Below are 20,518 nucleotides of genomic sequence, written 5' to 3'. Positions count from 1 at the left end.
CAGTCACGGTCACATCAACGTTGCTAAGCTAAAGGTGGCTTATGTTTGGCATAATAACGTTAATAAGATTAATTTAGTCATTGTTAACAACCTCTGATTTTATGAAGAAACAAATAATTATTTAAGGCATTTAAACAAAAATAGGTAAATACAAATGTGACTTCTAGATGAGAAAACTGGTAAAAGTGGTAAAATGTGAACTCACTTCTGGGTTTTCGCATTCATTCCTTCCCCTGTGTAGGCCATGGTTGCAAAAAATGTTCTCTTTACTATCATATTATGTCCTTGAAATGTATTTTTAAATAGTTATTTTTCACTTTAAATTTCCCTGCAAATGTTCGCACAATCCCTTGAGGTGTGTCAATAGTGTTATCCATTCACAAAAAGACCATCCCCTACCGAGGCAATTTATGTCTGACGCCTTTTTTACTCCTTTGCTCGTATAAGCCAAACAAAATGAAAACAAGCTTAAAACGTATTAGTATTTTATTCAAATGGTTTGTGGTTGCTATGTTATGTTGCAAGCTTAGTTATTTGTCAACAATATTTTCGAACATTTCACATATGGTTGTGGCTTTTACATTTCCGAATTCTAGTAAGTAGTTTCTACAGCTCTTTTTATAGTCTTAGCGACCACTTTCACATCCATGGAGTCCGACATCACTTAGCAACACATATTTTAGCATTATTTACACATTGTGAACACTTATGTGTTTAGTAGTATGACAACTACTCAAAAATTATGTCGCAAAAAGTTATTTCATCTTAGTTCTTTCACCTGTGAACTATGATGAAGGCAGAGAGTACCTGTGAACACAAAATAATCAGAGCTAATGGAAAATGGCCATGACTTCTGAGTTATGGAGCAAGTGATATCAAATGTTCAAAAAGGTGAGAGTCAACCACTTACCAAGGACAGACTTTTGTGAGGTGAGAATGAAAACCTTTCAGGCGCCCCATTTGAGGGAAATACATATTCTAGGAGCCTTGATAATAATACATGGCTTTCATCCTGAGAACGGGAAGAAATATAAGTATGGTGAGGACCTTTGTCTTTTGAAAGCGAGTTAGAACAATACATATTGATCATTTCCTAATCAGATCTTATTTGTGTTCATCTTGGATTTTTCCACATATTTATACAAGTTTTTTAACCAAATATCCCCAGGCGTTGCGTAAAAGAGGAACGTAGTGGATGCTAAAATATAAATATTCAGGCAATTAGCATGTGCAAACATCCATGTTCGTACTTTAATTTGCCGCAGAAAGGACTATAATTGGGAGTATCAGCGAGGTAACTCCAGTGATGTGCACAAAAGAGACAAATTATCTTTTTCCTTTTATCGTGCCCTCAATTAACCAGCGAGTTGAGATGTCTAACGCAGTCACGTGACTTAAAGGAGACCCGGCATATGGTTAGTTCTAATCAAAATGAAAGAGAGTCTCTGACCCTGACCCCTCCGCCTCACAGTGAGACATGGTTGGAGCCACGTAGCAGGCCAATGCCCTTGCTTTGGCTCAGCCATTATGCAGATGATATGCTAATGAAGTCATCTGCTTTGTTTCTGCTCAGGGTGCGCTGCACTGAGGGAAGTTAATCAAGCGCTGATCAGCACCCACTGCTACTCTCGCTGTGTGTGTGTGTTGCACATATCCAGCCATGTGTGCAATCGTGTGCTGGTTGGCTTCCGGAAAGAGAAAACATGTTTAGCTGCACATGGATGTTCATGTGGCGGTATGTAATTATGTTTGGTTATTTTATGCGCTTGACTCGGGCTGCACAGTGAATAGACGTTTTAACAAAATTAGTTTTGGTACAGATAACCATTTCAATATATTGTTCAATGATCAATCCCTTGAACATCGTGAATCACATCGCAATTGCAAAACCAGTCAAAAAGAATTGCAATTTGTTTTTACCAGATGGATTAAAAGGAGGATTAGAATGAGTGTACAGTATAGCAATGGAACCAAGGACTTACCATTTTTCAAATATTGTTTTTATTTATACATAATGTGCATGCAGTCAAACTTGACAACAAGATAAACAGTTTGTGACTAAATCAAACTATACCATACTACTCCTGTCTATTATATGATATCTTGTAATCTGCAAAATGTATAGCATTCCTAATAGCCGTAGCCTTTTAGTGCTAATTATCAAGCTAATGTGCTAACATGCTGAAAAAAGACTTAACATTTTCATTTTGAGTGTGTCAGCATGCTCTCGTTAGCATTTAGCTTGAAGTTAAATTGTTTTTAAAATCACAGAGCTTAATATATCTCGCAGCAATGTTTTCCATTATAGCTTCCTGAGAGAACCAATAACACGTTTTACAGCATCAGGCCATTAAGATATATAGGACTGAATCATACTACACTACTCATGTCTCTTTTATGTTAGCTAGCAGTGACTTTCATTATTCTAATGATTTATGTACTTCCTGATTTAGCTTTCTTCTGTTTCTCCTTCCTCTGCTAGCATCACCTTTACATTTCTCCCTATCTGTCCTCTCTTTCATCCCCCTGTCCCTTGTGTCCCGATCATTCTCTTGTCACTCCTCACCCTTACCAATTAGTCACACGGTTACCTCCCCCGTTCCCTTTATTATTTGGATTTGATCAGACAGTCATCAGTTCACTTTGAGCCTCCCCATCCTTCCTTCCCTCCCTCCCTCCCTCCCTCCCTCCCTCCCTCCCTCCCTCCCTCTCTCCATCTTAGATGTAATGTAAATCATGATTAAATCATCTGTCCCTCCTTTTTTCTCTCTCTTTCTTGATCTCCTACTCCCACTTTCAATTCCCCCCCAGTTCAGTTGAAGTTCAGAGCTGTTTTGTAACACTCCCCCCCGCCCTCCCTATGCACTACCTGTCCTTTTCCCAATCCAATGAAGTCCTAGCCCTGACCCTGCCTCAAGCCCTAGGTAAACAAAACAACTTTTCCGTCTTTTATCTCTTTTTTTTTATTTGATATCTAAATGCAAACTTATCAGAGCAGATTATTGAATGAACTTTCCTCTCAAAGCATCGCAGCACATCCATTAACCCCCCTTGCCTCCGCGCCTGACTTGGGATCCTCCTAGAAACCCACAGAAGCATTTCAAAGCGTTTGATCATCTTCTTACCATTCATTCAGCCGCGTTTGTGTGTGTGTGTTGCTCAAATGAACACATCCTATTGATCTCCGCTGCCCCGCTCTTGCACAGTCTGACAGGTCTGCATGTGACAATAATTAGTCGTGTAATTGGCTGATCATTTGCCTGGGAAATATGCTGAGCTATCACCGTTTTTTAGTAGATCCTGACAGGTGCAAAGTCTTTGTGTGCGTCTTTTCATTTCCAAAGATGACACGCTGTGGGAATTCTCAGTGATTACAAACTTAATGTCTGATCACAGACCATTAGCTTCATTAAAGCACACTTAGAGGGATTGATTCAATTTAAATCCGTAATTATTTTTGCTTCTTTGCAAGAAGGTTGCATGTTAGAATTACAGCTGCGTGGTTTTCTTTTCCTGATCAAGAGTGAGCTGTGTCGTTATTGTATGTGTTTGCTGGTGTGTTTTTTGCTCGAGGATAAGAACAAAAATTAAATTGGTTTCATAACCCTCTTATCCACCAAATATCCATTTCCATACTCGTCATGGGGTAAAATGCCTAGCACCACTTGAGTTCTAATTGAAGTAGGTAAACAATTGTTCTAGCAATATCCCTTAAAATAAAGATCTGGGGATCTTGTCAGATTTTTCTATCTTGAGCACCACCATGAGATTTATATTTTTGGATGGAGTGCAATATCCTAACAGCCAAAACACAACATTAGCATTAGCCACCTGCCAAGTGCTGGTGCAATGTGCAAGTGGTACATTTCAGTCAGCAGCCAGAAAAGGATAATAATCTTCTATTGAATGGCTGGTTAAAAACAATTAGCAATCACTAGCCGTAAGGCTGGCGCAGTAAAAACTTAATTTTGAACTTTTGTTGACAGATATTAGATTGATTATAACGACTTTCGATACACACTATCATTCACCTTTTATGATGAATTAAATTCACTTTGTTGATCCCTTAACACAAATTGGAGTGCCATATTCAGATACCATTTTGAAAGCTGTTTATGACCAAATACCCACAAAACTAATAACATTCCCATAAGCATCAGTTTGCTTAATGTAAATGTTAGCATGCTTAAATGCTAAATTAAGATTGTAAACATGGTCAATCTGCTACATTTGACCAGTTGGACAGTTTTGTTGTGAGGGTCGTAGCATACTCGCGTTAGCATTTACCTCAAAGTTCTCTCGTTCTTTAAATCACAGTGCTTAACATTCCCATCTGCATCGGCAGCACTTTGATTAATGCTAATAAGCAAATGTTAGCATGCTAACATGCTAAATTACAATGGTGAACATGGTCAGTCTGCTAACTAGCTGCAATTTCACAGTTTCGTTGTGAGGGTCTTAACATGTTGTGTTAGCATTAAGCTCAAAGCTGCATCATTTTAAAATCCACAGCACTTACCTTCTTTAACAGCAATGTTTTCCACTATTACTCCCCTTTTAAACAGAGGTAATAATAATAAAGCCATGACTCTTATTACTGTTGTCACCTCTAGCTGGTACAGATTCCTTCTCTACCCTCCTGAATGGTTCACTGCCCATACATGCAACATTGACCATTTAGAGGTCTTATGTTTATGAGTGTAAACCACAGCCACTGAGGGCTCATTCTTTTGAGTAATCAATATCTCCTTCAAGCATGACACCACCACTACGCACCCAAGCATCAAGTGGGGCAGTGGAGAGGGATGATGGCCGCCGCGGGCTTATGATTTTGTAAAGAGGGTAAGCCGCGTGTGTCCAGAGAAAAACGAGATGCTAAAAGTAGTCGATGGAGTCGTGCAGGGAATACTTTCCTCTCGCAGCACCCACTGGATGAAAAATGTGAGAGCGCTTCTGACCTTCTGCCGACCTGCGCCGCGCTACCAGCTAATGACGCATCCGTGCGCACAGACGTGTGGACTTGTCAAAGTATGATCACCCGTGTCCTTGGACATGTTTGGCAGGGCGATGTATTTTTCTGCGCATGTCCCTGTGTGATTGAGTGAATGCCTTCCTGAATTATAGAGCATGTTTGCTTTTGAACAGATCAGCAGAAGAGGTGATGCCACAGTCAATGTCACAGCCTTCATGCATAATTGTTCCACTTTGTCATTGCCAAAGGCTGGGGAGAGCCACATCTGATTGCGTCCCCCATCTTTCTCCCCTCCTCGCTGTCTTTTCCTCACTCCCCCCTTTCAGTCTTTATTCTCATTAGACTCATTAACTTATCCCGCGGAGACAGATAGAGCGAGACAGACGAAGAGAGAGCATATTGAATGTACTGGGGGCAAATGGAGCGGTGAAACGAAGATTTGTGTTAGAGCTTTTTCCCACGTTGACGAGCCTCGGATAGAGATATATGTCAGTGTAAAACCAAGAGTAGATTCTTCCAGCTAAACATGGCTTCCCGTAAAGGGTCACGTCTGACACCATGTCTGGAAAACAGACCTGACGTATAACTGCACCACTATTTGGATGCCCTACCTTTTGATGTGTGTGTGAGTGTGAGTGATGGAGGAAAGCAGACACTGAGCAGTAGAAAGCTCACCCTATACGTGTTGCAGAGAGGTCAGTCCGTGAGCCGCTGACTCACTGTCTGAGGCTGGTTACTAATTCATTGGAAAATACAGTTTGGAGAGCAGTGCAACTTTTTGTACAGAAATTGGAATTACGTTTTTTGGCAGGTGCTTCTTTTTGTAGCTATATATATCATTTTGCCCACATCAAGTATAACTTATCTCAGAATATTATTTTTGTATTGACTAAACGTTGAGCATCTCATCTTATATTTGTGATTTTGCTGATGCAAAACCAACCCAATATGTAATGATCATGGCTCATTTGAGCAGTTAGTTACTACTATAACAATTTATACTGCTACTATTTTAGCAGTATTTCCAGTTGACAAATTACATTAACAACATCTGCAGTTATTCTTTTTCACCATGCACTAATTCTCCCTTTCCTGTTGATCTTAAATTAAATGTGGGCTTGTGTGTGTGCGCAGCTTTATTGGTTGTGTGCCTGCTGCCCGATGCTGAAAGGCCAGCAGTGAGTGAAGTTGCAGTGTCTCATGGTTAAATGATGGGCCTTTTTCAGGCACTCGGAGGGCTTTGAAACACTAAGTAATTGGTTTTCCTGGCAGAATGGGGCCACGGCTGTAGCTCAGGGCCAGAGTGAGCTCCTCTGTAGCTCAGGTCTTGTCAGGGACGCTAGCTTGCTAAACCTTGGGTAGAGGCTTCCAAACTGGCATTGGAAGTGGAAATGTTCTGCACACATATTACTCTTGAAAATTTGAACAAATCTGTTTACAGAGAAGTACTGAATGCTTGCATGTTTTTATTCATACCAATGTGGGCATGGCTTTGAATCAAATGTCACATCTACAGTTTTACCTTCCAATAGAACTTAATCATCAAGATCAGTTACCAAACTCCAATTCAACTTTACAATCAAGACAATCATGTTTGTCCTTCTCACTTTTAAAGTTTCATTTTGATTCACACATACAAATATCTCAAAATAGTGTAATATGCGTGTCCAGCATCTAAGAACGGAATATTGATTTATACAACTTGGTCAGCTAGGAATATCCATTTTTAAAAAAATAAAAAATGAACTAAGGAAGTTCCACCAAGAGACCTTTTGCCCCAGGTTTTTGCCTCTCAATCAAAAAGGTAGTTGGGCCCATTACAATACCCTTAATTCGATGACCTTGTGCCCAAAAGTACTTTTTCCCTTTGACCTACGTCAGGAAAAAGGCATCTGTAAATCAAATACCAATTGTACATCAAGTTCCCAGAAGGAACACTTCAAGTCGTTGTTTGAAACGTTCTATCCTAAAAGTGGTAAAATCCATTAAAAGCCATATTCCGAGTGATATCCCTTAGGCATGAAGACTCCTCATCCCAATGGATGGGAAAGATTTGGGTAATTAAAACCTGGCACTCAAACTATTGTGCTTTTTTCTCGTCTGAGCAACTTTCAAACTAACTAACGGGGGGCCCTGCTTCCAACACCAAATCCACTTCTATTTCTACTTAAACTCCACATGCGACCTGAAATGACATATAACTAGAAAATCCAACAAATCCATTGGATCAAAATTGTCGCTTTAGCTTGTCTAGAAGTGCTCTAAAAGATGCTTCAAAGTAAGGCTGTTTTCTGAAACGCTGGATTGCGCAACCCCAAATGAACTTGACTGTATTCAAAATGCTGTCGCCAACACATTTCTTAACATAGTGTATATGATATTAAACTGTAAATCAGACGAATCCATTGATATTGATCTCAAGATAGCTTGCCTGGAAGAAAAAATAAAAGTTGATTAAAAGTGTAAAATCCAACAAATCAGTTGCTTCACAAATTGTCCCCCTAGCTTGTCTAGAAGTGGTCCAAACCTGCAGACACCTCGCAGGGTGTCAAGAGAAGCTTTGGTTGAACATTTTTACATTTTTCATTGTAAACTAAATTAAAGTGCTTTTATTTACTTGGTGTTTATTTATTTCAACATGTATTTTTAAGCTTGATTCAATCATATAATGATTTTGTTACTCTTTTGTTCGATGTAAAACTATGAACGATATATGGTGTCCAGTCAGTGCACTATGTGCCTTAGTATAGCAAGGGAATTACACAGTAACGTCATAAATGTGATTGTGTGTGTGTCAAGAATATAATTTATGTGCAGAGAACATGAATTCCCATGCATGTACACAGTCTGCCCATTCACTCATTGTTTGGCCCTGAAAAGTCTCCATCCAGCTGTCTCCTCCATATTTCACTATAATAACACACGCTGTACTCACACAGGTCTCTTGGCATATCAATAACCCCATATTTTTGTGTGTGTGTACACATGCATGTTATATGTGCTTGTTTTTGTTCGGCCACAGAGGAACTGGCTGGTTGCTGCCAATGTTCTGCTGGCCTGAGGCTCAGGAAGGCTTTATATATGTTGGCCTACATGCCACTTACTCTTCTGGGAGACTGTCGAGAGCTCATTTTTAAGATGTGGCTGTGACTGGGGAATACACTGTATCATCTTGATTGTTTTTCCTGTCCTTATGTCTCCTTTCCTCCCACATCTCTGCTTTTCCTTTTTTGTAATGAATCCCCTCTCATTCTATTTAGCCATACTCAATAGTCATATTGTGCATGAGGTCTCCATAATCCACCAAATGTGCTGCAAAACGCTCTCATGTTTTACTTCTGAACAAAAGTTCACTGTTCACTATCAAATATAGTATGTGAGGATTTTTTTCTCCAAGCAGTTTCATTTGACATTTGAAATTGATAAAACTCAGGCATCACACAAACAATTCAAACAAAATACAAAAAGTTCCAAATAACTAAATATTGTTGTGAATGTTTTAAAGGGGCCCTGTTATGCTAATTTCAGGTTCATATTTGTAGTTTGTGGCATGTAATGTTCAAAAAGCTCTTTATTTTTGTCATACTGCCTGTGCTGCAGCACCTCTCAGGAAAGGAGTGAGCAGAGGGTCGAGTTGTCGATTCTTGTTCTGTTTTCTGTGACTACCTGCCTCACCCTCTCAGACTTTCAATTGCGCGCGCTACCAAAGACACGCGCTACCATGGAAACCAAACAATGGTGTAGCTGTATTAAAGTCAGAGTGGAAACAGTCCTGAGTAAATCGGATTTTGTCAGAAATCGGGAGAAATATGACCCCGGGAGGAAACCGGGAGAGGGTTATGAAATCGGGAGTCTCCCGCTAAAATCGGGAGGGTTGGCAAGTATGGTCTGAAACCAGAGCCTAGTCTGCTCTGATTGGTTAGCTAGCCAGCTCTGTTGTGATTGGTCAACTGCTTAGAGATATACCGCCCCTTAGCCCCAAGGACAATGTGTTGGAGTGCTAGCCAATCAAAGTGTTTCATAGTGATCTCACTATGTTACGGAAGTAAACAAGGGAGTTTCAGGCATGCAGGGAGTGTGTGGGAGAGAAACTCCCTCTGGAGGGAACTTTGGGATTTTAGCCTTTGCAGACCACAAACACCTACAGGAGAGGGAGAACCCCAAAAAGCATCATAAGGACTCTTCAACTATTGAAAAGATATCAATAGTCCAATAATTTATGAGCACATTGCAGGTATTATAATGTTTTAGAAAATAACAGACTATTTTACAGTTAAGAATTAATATAATGAAAGTAGTCCGGATCCAAAAGAGTATACGGTAGTTATATTGTGATTTAAATACACAATGTGATTTGGCACACTAGTCCGTTGAGACAGATGATTGCTGTGCATTTACCATCAATGTGTGGCAAAAAGGTTCCAAATGAAGCTGAATATTCAATAAGGTTGACATTAATTCATGTTCTATATATTATCTCATATATTTACTTAGTGGGTCAGATTTCCGAGTAGAATTGAACAGAAAGGAAGTCCTCCTGTTGCTGCAAGTCACCTTCAAATCTGTGAAAGAGCGGCGAGCCGTGAGGACTGACCTCCGTGACCTCGGTTACCTCTGGCACACAAAACTGGATGTGACTACTTTCTCAACCAAGTGTTTGTGTATTCTCCTCCAGAATAAAACTAAAGTTTCTTTGATAGGTTTAAGGGCTTGTGTGCTGACGGGATCGCTGTGAGGATTCCTGTTGATGCAACCTTTTGCATCAGTGAAAGGAGGATCGCATGGGACCAGAAAGCTAGAGATTCTTAGTACTGAGTGTCATTTAAGTACTCTATTACATGACATATTCTCCTCATTTTCACTGTTGGTGTCTAGTTTTAAGGTTTCAAATCGTGCATTCCAACTTTTCTATGAAGGAGTGTTGATATATGTTTAGGGCATTGGCGGGGGACAAACTGAGAACAGGATATAAATCATGAGGAGAATCTGCGGTATGAACTGGTCCAAGGCAGTTTAGAGCTTTACATATACAGTGCATCTGGAAAGTATTCATACCCCTTCACTTTTTTCACATTTTGTTATGTTACAGCCGTATTTCAAAATTGATTAAATTCTCAAATATCACATAAACATAAGTATTCACACCTTTTACTCAATACGTTGTTGAAACACCTTTGGCAGCAATTGCAGCCTCAAGTCTTGTTGAGTATATGATGCTACAAGCTTGGCACACCTATCTTTGGGCAGTTTCTCCCATTTTTCTTTGCAGATCGTCTCAGGCTCCATCAGCTTGGATGGGGAGCGTCGGTGCACAGCCACTTTCAGATCTCTCCAGGGATGTTCTACCGGGGTCAAGTCTGGGCTCTAGCTGGGCCACTCAAGGACATTCACAGACTTGTCCTAAAACCACTCCTTTGTTATCGTGGCTGTGTGCTAAGGGTCGTTGTCCTGTTGAAAGGTGAACCTTCGCCCCAGTCTGAGGTCCAGAGCGCTCTGGAGCAGGTTTTCATCAAGGATCTCCCTGTACATTGCTGCATTCATCTTTCCCTTGATCCTGACTGGTCTCCAAGTTCCTGTCGCTTAAAAATATCCCCACAGCATGATGCTGCAGCCACCAACATGCTTCACTGTAGGGTATTGGCCAGGTCTGGTTTCCTCCAGACATGAGGCTTGGCATTCAGGCCAAAGAGATCCATTTTGGTTTAATCAGACCAGACTATTTGTTTTTCTCATGGTCTGAGAGTCCTCTAGGTGCTCCATGGGGGCTTTCATGTGCCTTTTGCTGAAGAGTGGCTTCCTTCTGGCCCCTCTTTGGCCTGATTGGTGGAGTGCTGCACAGATGGTTGTCCTTCTAGAAGGTTCTCCCATCTCCACAGAGGAACACTGGAGCTCTGTCAGAATGATAGAGACCACTGTGCTCGTTGGGACGTTCAATGCTGCAGACATCTTTCTGTATCCTTCCCCAGATCTGTGCCTTAATACAATACTGTCTCTGAGGTCTACAGACAATTCCTTGGATCTCATGACTTGGTTTATGCTCTGATATGCACTGTCAACTGTGTGACCTTATTTAGACAGGTGTGTTCCTTTCCAAGTCATGTCAAATCTATTTAATTTACCACAGGTGGACTCCAGTCAAGTTATAGAAATATTTCAAGGATGATCAGTGGAAACAGGATGCACTTTTTTCAGTGTCATATATTTCATTTGACTATTTTTAACACGTTTGCAAAATAATCTTTAAAAACGTTGTCATTATGGGGTATTGTGTGTGGAATATTGAGAAACAAAATTAATTTAATCAATTTTGAAATAAGGCTGTAACATAAAAAAATGCGAAAAAAGTTAAGGGGTATGAATACTTTCCGGATGCACTGTATATGAAGGCATGTGAATAATGTATCACAGTAGTCTGTTTAATATAAACTAGGTCCCTGCGTCGTTCATTGCCAAGCATTGATGTCATGAATCTGTTTGACCACAGATCAACAGCCAATTACATTTCCCGAGCACTTTGATACTGCCTCCCGGGATGATTTTGTGGAGTTTGCTGGGACAGGGCTTGAGACATTTTCTGTTTGGAGTGTTCAGTAGCTCTCTGCCAGGCTCTGGATTTTGTGAATCTTTTCACAGTGGAAAGACAAATAGGAGGCCCCTGGCGATGTATGGGACCGTGCTGTCAGTTTAGCTTGACGCCTGTCAGATGGCAGACATTTAGAGGACAGTGTGGTGGGTGGAGTTTCTACCAAAGCTGCCTGCTTTACTCCTGACCATAAGCTTGAGCCGCATTGTTCCTATATTTAAGTTGACCTCTTATGTGAGGCACCAAACAGCCATTTCAATACCAATGCATACATACTGTATTAGCCAGAACAGGAATTCAAATTAAATTCAAAGTGGCTATTTGCAATGTGCATCATAATGTGTCTCTGTGCCTTTAAATTCCCATGGGACAGCTAGTGTCAAAGTAAGAGATACAATCTATGATTACAAAATAAATGAAATGTTTGAATAAATATCAAAAATAAATTCTAAGAAAATGGTACCATGTTCATTTGTTTAAGATTTTTGAAAATACTTAATGGAAGCCTTAAATATAATACATGTAAAGTCATATTGACTTGTTTCTTGTTTGTTGACATATTAATTGTATAATTAGCTGTTTTAATACAATTCAACTCTTTTCCCCAGTATTTGTTATTCAAATGAAAATAATTACTTCCAAAAAGTTATTTATGTTTATTAATTGATAAAAAGGGTTAAAAAGAATTCATTTAAAGTGTTTATGGATTTTGAAATGTGTTTTGACATATTTACTTCGTTTAACATGAGAGGACATTTGTTATCCCGTTTGAATCCAGGTCAAAAATGTCATTGTTATTTTGTGGCCTTCATTTCAAAGCTGAATTGAGCACGGTCCAATAACGTTGTTTGCAGGTTATTCTCAGCGGTGCAGCACAGCATGTAGTACATAATCAAAATGTTGGCGTTTTACAAATGCTACATTTGTATTTTTCTTTCTACCCTTCCAATTTCTCCCTGTCTGGTTTTCCCTCCATACCTACCCTTTTTATTTCCAGTTCCCCACTGTGTGCCTGGTTGTAATTGAGTCATTTTCTCTGTGTTGGCGCACTGTCTCCGGCAGGCAGCTGTATCAAGGTGACCTCACGCTATTGTTTGGGCCTCTGTGTTTTGTCTCGCTAGCTCGCCAACATAATCACTGCCTTTGAAGCTATATGTAATGGGTCATCTGTGGCAGTGAGACATCATTTCTGATCCTGGTTACTTTGCTTCACAGTTGGAAATGTGAGCGAAAAAGGCATGAAGGGACGGCAATTAATGTAGCGATGTAATGCTGCAGTCAACCTTTCCCTTTCTGTCCTTTCCTCATTCTTACATCCCTCTCCCTCAGCGCTCACTTTCTGCTGTTCATTTCCCTCCTGGAAAAACAGCCAAAGGGGGGGGGGGGGGGAGATTTGGAGGTCCATTGGGAGTTGGATATCCTCTCCTTTCTTTTCTCTCTTTGGAGCGTGGTCTCCAAAAGGAATGACTCCTTTGTTGATTTAAAACATGAATCCATCGGTCAGTTCTTGTTTATTCATCGTAACATTAGTGTCTTGTAGGCAGGCTGAATAATTGCATTGATTTCACTGCTTTTAACATTTTATTTAGTCACTCAATGAAAGAATGTCACGTTTGAAATGGACTGGACTGAACAGGAGTTGTGATGAGAGCTTTCTTTTTGACATAAACAGCAGTGACTAAGTATTCCTAGGCTACCCATCCCAAATGTCAAACCAGTCTTTCTTGGTGGCAAAAACGTGTCAAGACTAAAGAGAAACCTATTGACTATTGTAAGGTTGCAGATTAGGAGGGGGTTTGTGAGAGGGACGGATGTTTATCCTTTAAATCCTGAGAGATCTAGTTGATAAAGTGTCAATCACTACGATCTTAAGAAGCTTGGAGATCAAGCTGTGACAGCTGACATGTCAAACCAAAGGGGAAGATGGACAGGATATGTGTTACACTCTTTACAGCGTACATGATACAGTGTCACTCATGTGAGCTTGTTGTGATTAAGTCAGAATCTTTTAGCTTGTCATCGTATCAAACACAACTTTGATACTGTTTATAACACATGCGTCAAACTCAAGGCCCGGGGGCCAAATCAGGCCCTTGGTGGATTTAATTTCGGGCCCACAGGATCATTTCTAATTACTATTAGATCTGGCCCGCCGGTATATTACACGCACACCTTCACTCAATCCTGAGGGTTTCCTCCGCTCAGAGCCTGACTCCAAACATTGATGAACCTGCACCCAAGATGAGGTGCCAAGTATCTGGCTTGAACTAGCATCACAGAGCAGCACACTGAGTTTACATGGATGTTTCCTTCTGCACTTTTGTTCTTGTGGCAACAGGGCATGTTTGTTTTTTTCTTTGAGGGAAATTGTTTTTTTGAAGCTGTTGTTGGCCTGTGGAAAAATGTAATCATAAGAAATGACTCTGGAACAGCTGCAGATAGAGCCATAAGAAATGAATGCAACTGATTATTTAATGTTTAATGTTGTTTTTATAGGCAATCATTTAAGCTTTGTTAGTTCCACGTTTAATATGTGCAATATGTTCATTTCAATAAGTTCTGCAATAAACATTGAACCAGTCCGGCCCTCGACTAGTATCCTTTTTTTTTTATTTTGGCCCACTGTGTATTTGAGTTTGACCCCCCTGGTTCATAAGATGATGAAGATTTATTCTCCAAAACGAATTAGATGATTTGTTTTTCCCAAAGACTCAAAACATTGTAGAATGTTCCTTTTTAAATCTTTTCTTCTTGTTTGAAATTGGAATGTTACTTGAAAAGCGCAGACCTCTGCCAAGTTCAATGGTTTATCCGCTTGTTCCTCAAATAGTCCCATTTCCTAAGTTGAAAAGTCGGTCTTTAATGTGTTCATGAGCTTCAAGTTGTATTGGAAAACCTAGAAGAAACAGATAATATGTGTTGTGTTTAAACAACATGGGTTTTTCTGTTTTTAAAGTTCTTGATACGACTTGATGGGGCATTCATTTTCCACTAGAACTAGTTTTCGGTTATTGTGATACAAGAATGTACACACAACACCCTTGCAATGTTGACAAAAGGGAAACATAGTTATATATCTTGCCCTTCATTTTGATCCTCTTCTTTTAATTTGAATTGAATCTTCATTGGCCAATTTTAGAACCTCCTACCAAGTTTTATGAACATCGGGCCAGTAGTAGTTACCGTTAACCTGCTTACAAACAAACACTACTTGTAAACACTACAGTTTGTTAAGGCAATCATAGCTTTCGTATTATCTTGTGTTTTGCTAGTAGTTTGCATTGTTAATGGTGAAGTACACCATTCCCGCCCATGATTCCAATGGCGATCCCAGACATATTGAATAGCAAACATATTATAACAATAGGTCGAGCTACAGTGATTGTACTCATTCATTATTCCTGATTAACTGTTACTGATTCAAAATTCAGGGATTTATTGTTAAGATGTTATTAGTATAACTAGCAGTAACTTGATTTCGCCAAATGAGCCAGAACTAATCATAATAAGGGTAGAAATTCAGAACTTGGTGGTTTCTGCACCTGACCTTTCCCATAGCAACATTATTTTCAAAAAGTTTCATAGCCAGTTTAATAAGGCTCTTTTCTGTGTTCCAATTCCTAAAGTCACGCTAAATTGACCCCAATTCTGCCTAAGTGCTGGAAGCCTCCGAATAGTGCGGTAATCATTTTACATAACTGAAGCTTGTTTAAAGCTTGGCCTACGTGATTAATTGGTCGGCAGATCATTTGTATGCACATAATTGCACTTTGTGTTGGATATGAACAGTCCCAGCAGGCCTGACCTGCAGTATGGGTTTGCGCTCTGATCAGAAATGACACAACCTCCATTTTTCTTTCTCAGAGCTGTCGGCGACATCAAATTAGCTTCAATAAAACAATCTGTTGGGATCGCAGAGAGAGCACACACAACGACCCCCTGGCTATAATGCATGGTTTTGTCTTGGAAAGTCATTCTTAGCTCTTGGCTTTGAAAAGAGCTTTCAGGTTAAGAGTCAGAGTAAGCAGTGGAGTAGATGTGTGTATACAGTGTATGTATATATATATATATATATGTATATATATATATATGGTTCTCACATGGCATATATGTGTCACTCACTGTTGACAAAACACATGACTTGTATTGTGACAGAGAGGAAGACGTGCATGTGTGTCCATTGGCTGGTAATAATTATACTCCCAGTTGTAATGGTACACTATTTACCATGACATCGCACAATACCATAGATTGGTGCAGTGGTGATGTGTCTTTGTAGGCCAATCCAGATGCCAGCATTGCAAGGACTCCATAGACAAAAAGCAATGCGGTTTTTCCATTGGATTTTGGAATATAGTAGAAAATAAGATCAGCGACAAACACACGTTTATCATACTGTAATTACATGTTTTGTTCAGCAGGATAATCTCCACATGTACACCAACTTAATGATTTTCACGCTCACATACAATGACCAGAAGAAAATATCTGAGAAGAAGAAGAATAAGCTAGTTTGGCATTGAACAAACAACATCATGGTTGCATGGCCGATCATCAGCACCGCTAAGCTAAAGGCGGTTTTATGACTCATTCCTGCACCACTCTATTAACCAAGGACCCAAACCAAGATGCTTGTACAACATTAAAAACAACTAAGTTGTAAACAAAGTGAGTGACTTGTTGGTTTCGAACAAGTTAAAATACGTTTTTTCTTCAATCGGAGACTACGAGACGCATCTCATTGAAAGGTGCTTCAACGTGATGATGTTTAGTAATGTCATTTACTGACTGGTTAACATCCACAGATTTTATGACATAGAGAATCTTTGGACATTTGGAATAGGGTATTTACTGACTTATGAGACTATGAGATGTTTTTCATAGAAAGGTGAGCAAAAGTCAGGTGTCATTGGAAAGAGTTTGAGGCCGGCATTGCGAGTGAAGCCGAGCTGCGGATGGCTATCAGAGCGGCGTTTACGGGCTTTAAGGATGAAAGGCACTTGTCTCATTCCGTCAATCCTTCCATTTCTATTCCTCCCCTCTCTCCCCTCTTTCTCGGGCTCGTGACTGATTTGGCTCATTAAGATCGGGAGAAGGAGAATTAATTATTGTCATTAAATGAAGCATGCTGCCCCCTCCCCTTCTCCCCAGCACTCCAGCGGCAGGGCAGTGAAGTGTGGGCAGCGGGTGAGGGAAGGAGGATGGAAGAGAAAGAGGGTAGGGGGAAAGGAAATGAGGGGTAGAAATATATGGCAAGGTGCAAGGATGCAACATAGGGTTAAAGGAATGGTAGAACTTGAGGAACACAGAGGATTTAAGACCATACCAAGACAAGATGAAATAGATGGATGCCTTTTAGATAAAGAGAAAATGAAAAGTGACCCGGAAAGCAGACCCGAGAGTGTGAGATGGATGGAGGAAAAAGAGAGGGAAAAGGGCGGGCACACAGAGAGGAGGGGCATGAGCTGGATTTCAGTTTTTTGTAGGGTTACATGCTAATATGCTGGAGCGTATTGTTCAGCTCAGGGAGCTGAAAGAATGTATAATCCAGGTCAGAGGGATGGAGAAAGGGGGGAGGGGGGAGAGGGACAGAGTGGGAGAAAGGGATGAAGGCAGAGCACACACAAAAAGAAGAGGTCAGGGATTGAGGCATTAAGAGACTGCAGGCAGGAGAAAAAGCAAGAACATCATCACCTCCATAATGATTCACATCACCATGGCTACAGAGTCTGCTTTGCTGTGTATACATTACAATATCAAAAAATGAACAAAATAGGAGAGGTGAGTTTCTTGCTCGCGTATTACCTATTTTTTACACATGAAGCCTGCAGTGGCTAGTGCACCGCCTGCCTCTGTTTGTGTGTGTGTTTTAGAATTAATATTATTGACTGTTGAGGAGGAAGCTTGACTGCACAAGGCCTAAGGGCAAAGCCACTCAAGAATACCCCGTGCAAATTCAAGTGACCTGCTTTTCTGACGCCAGCTCTTTCCCATTAGCCAGAGTGGCATTTTAATTTGGCGTCCGTCATTCATCTTACTTTCTCAAGATGGGATAGAGACCTTGTGTTGCTGACACACCTCGTCCCTTTGTTGTCTTTATTCCGATGTCACTTATTTTTTGTAAGTTGTTGCTTCCCAAAAAAAAGGTATTGCTATGGGCGCGCATATGCTGTCAAATGTGTTATGCCAGCGACTGTGCACCTACGAGGGAGTAATATTTGAGGTCGGGTTCCATTGAATGCTGCAGTTAATATGACTCAGCTGACAAATATCCCTCAGCGCTGAGCTTGGCTGCCCTTAAAACTGTTTGTGCTTCAGGAACAACTGATGTTGACAGCCATACATTCAGACAGCTTATTTGGTTGAAACACTTGCTGTGACAGAATGTTTTTTCTTTGTTTTTTGCTGTGCTCTGCCTGAGCCACACACTGGTGAGATAGTACAAAGCGTTTAAAATGTAAAGCACTACATCAGTGGAGAGAAGCTTTGCTGTTTTTTAGATAAATAACGAGATAACAAGGTGATTGAATTCGAGCCAGCATCATCAGATTACACACCCGCAGTGCCAGCAGTTCAGACCTGGAAATAGAGACATGCTAATATATGCTATACTGTATACAGACATGCAAAGTTAAAGCGATTTTGACACTACTGCCATTTGAAGCCAAACATACTTACATGGTAGATTTTACTTGTACAGTAGTTAGCTGTTGTTTGATTGGGAGGCCAATTTCTTACTTTGTTAAAGACTGACTCTAAGGTTTAAAGGTTGATAGTGGCACCTAGCACTGAATCCTAATAACTTGAGTGATCCCCAACTTTTCTGCTAGTGCTAACAGCAGATACATATTTTACTTTGTCCAATATTTTGATGTGCGACTACATTTCAGCTAAATTAATGACATTCCTAATCAACTTCGGCTACATTTTCTGTTAGCCAATGTCAGTATTGCTATAGAGCAGGAGTGGGGAACCTTTTTCCTCTCAAGGGTCATTTCAATTTTTACAACATCCTCGGAGGGCTGTACAAATTATTGAACTCAACCTCTGCTTAAAAAAACTACAATCACAGCCCATTAATTTCACCTTTCTTTCATGCTGTGCAAAGAAAAAGCAACCTCTTAATCCAAATATCTTTCTGTTTTATTCTCAAAGTTTTTATGTTATGCTCTGGAGAGAGTGTGTAAAAGGCGTGAGGACCAAAATGCAGACACTCACTATGACATGCAGGTTGTGGCATGACCACCAAAACAGAAAGATATGGACACAAGATGTGTGCAAATGTATTTAGTATCCTATCTATGTGAACATGATATAAGTGTGGGGTGGACCTAACCTCCTCTAGGGGGGTCCGGGGGCATGCCCCCGCGGGAAGATACTGTATATATTTTTTAATATTGAAGTTAAAAGCATCAATCTGGTGCACTCTGAGAGCAACATGAAGAGATCTATGGATACATCTCTCAACATCAATATGAAACAGAACTGTAAACAGATTTTCTTTTCCTTTATGGATATTTTACAAATCACTCCCTTTTTAAACTGTAATCTAAACAACTTTTTTGACTGTCATATAGTATTTTTATACTTGTTTTTCATTTATTCTCTTATTGTGTTATAACTATAATGATCATATAAAGGTGTGCCTTTACCTCACTGAGCTGAGGTTATTTGAGCCTCTCAGTCGTTCAGGAGAGAGCTCTCTTCCACCTGGTTGTAGAAAAAGCTCCTTATATTCATTAGCATAGCTAGCTAACCAGATGCTAATAACAACAATCACTGGTACGGTACCGCTCTCTCTCTCTCTCTCTCTCTCTCTCGCTCACACAAAATACGCTCGTGCCACACACACACCGAGCCGAGCTTGAGTGACACACAAAGACCCAGAAGTAGTTGTACTGTAATGTAGCATATTATTTTCGATGTCATTATTGACTGTATGATCAGTATGTCAGATGAGCAGATCGCTACTGGGCTTATAACTAAAGACAAAGCTACGCAAAAACTGCTCCTTATGTGTACTGCAATTTTTGAAGTGCTGGAGCGGCGTTCCGGTGCGTTCCGGCAGCACTACACCATGTGATGACACGTTAAGTTCGTCTTGTGTTCAAGAAACCTGTCCTTGGCCAGGATAAACAGGCAGTCGCGTGTTTATTTCTATTGCGGTCTAGATTTATTTAATTTTTATTTATTTTTTGCGTGTGTTTGTAAATGACCTCGAGGGCCGTATCAAATGATCCCGCAGACCGTATACGGCCCGTAGGCCAGAGGTCCCCCACCCCTGCTACAGAGCTACACTAAAACGATGATTATGGCAACCATTACATAATTAGCATTACCATGCCAACAGTGTAATCACTGTTAGCCTCGCCATGGTTCCCAAAACAAAAGAGCCAATGGGATTTTAATCCATTTGATTTTTAATTATTGCAGAAATAAGCTCTTTGGGCGAATAAAAGTTTATGATACTTAGATGTTTGTCCAGAAAGATCATCTTCACAAATGAAAACAACATTTTTTACAATGTATGACTTGTTAATGCAGTCACCAGAAGTGAAAGGCTAATGTTAAGCTATTAACAAAGTAAACCACTGTTGCACAGTCTGATTAGTGTTCTTATATCGTTTGATGTTCCAGAAGGAGAGCCTTAGCAATGTTTTCGGCAATCGAAGAAAAGTCGGGTATTTAGTGCCTACTGTTAACTTATTGTCCGTGGGAAGTCAGTCAGTGTGTGTTTTGCCTAGAAAAATAAATGTTTCTCTTTCTGCTTTGCTCCGCTTTGTGTGTGTGTTTTTGTTGGTGCGTATGTGCGTATGCGTGTGTGTGAGAACACCGGCCCTCGAGACACAAAAGTAGAAGAAGTGATCGTGGGACATTTTATCAGCGGTGCTCATGAAATGAATAAAGCTGAAACACTGGACAGATGTTTAAATCAGGGTAACGATAGATCCGTATGAAGATAA

The 20,518-nt window shown here is 40.2% G+C and overlaps 1 protein-coding gene across 2 annotated transcripts in view; it reads left to right on the top strand.

Annotated features, from left to right (window-relative positions):
- nrxn3b (neurexin 3b) overlaps positions 1-20,518 on the top strand; it is a 332,817-nt gene that overhangs the window by 26,710 nt on the left and 285,589 nt on the right. The gene's annotated exons all lie outside the window — the stretch shown is intronic.

Source organism: Notothenia rossii (genome assembly GCF_949606895.1).
Source record: "Notothenia rossii genome assembly, chromosome: 8".
Lineage (NCBI taxonomy): Eukaryota > Metazoa > Chordata > Actinopteri > Perciformes > Nototheniidae > Notothenia > Notothenia rossii.
This window is presented reverse-complemented; position numbering and strand designations above follow the sequence as displayed.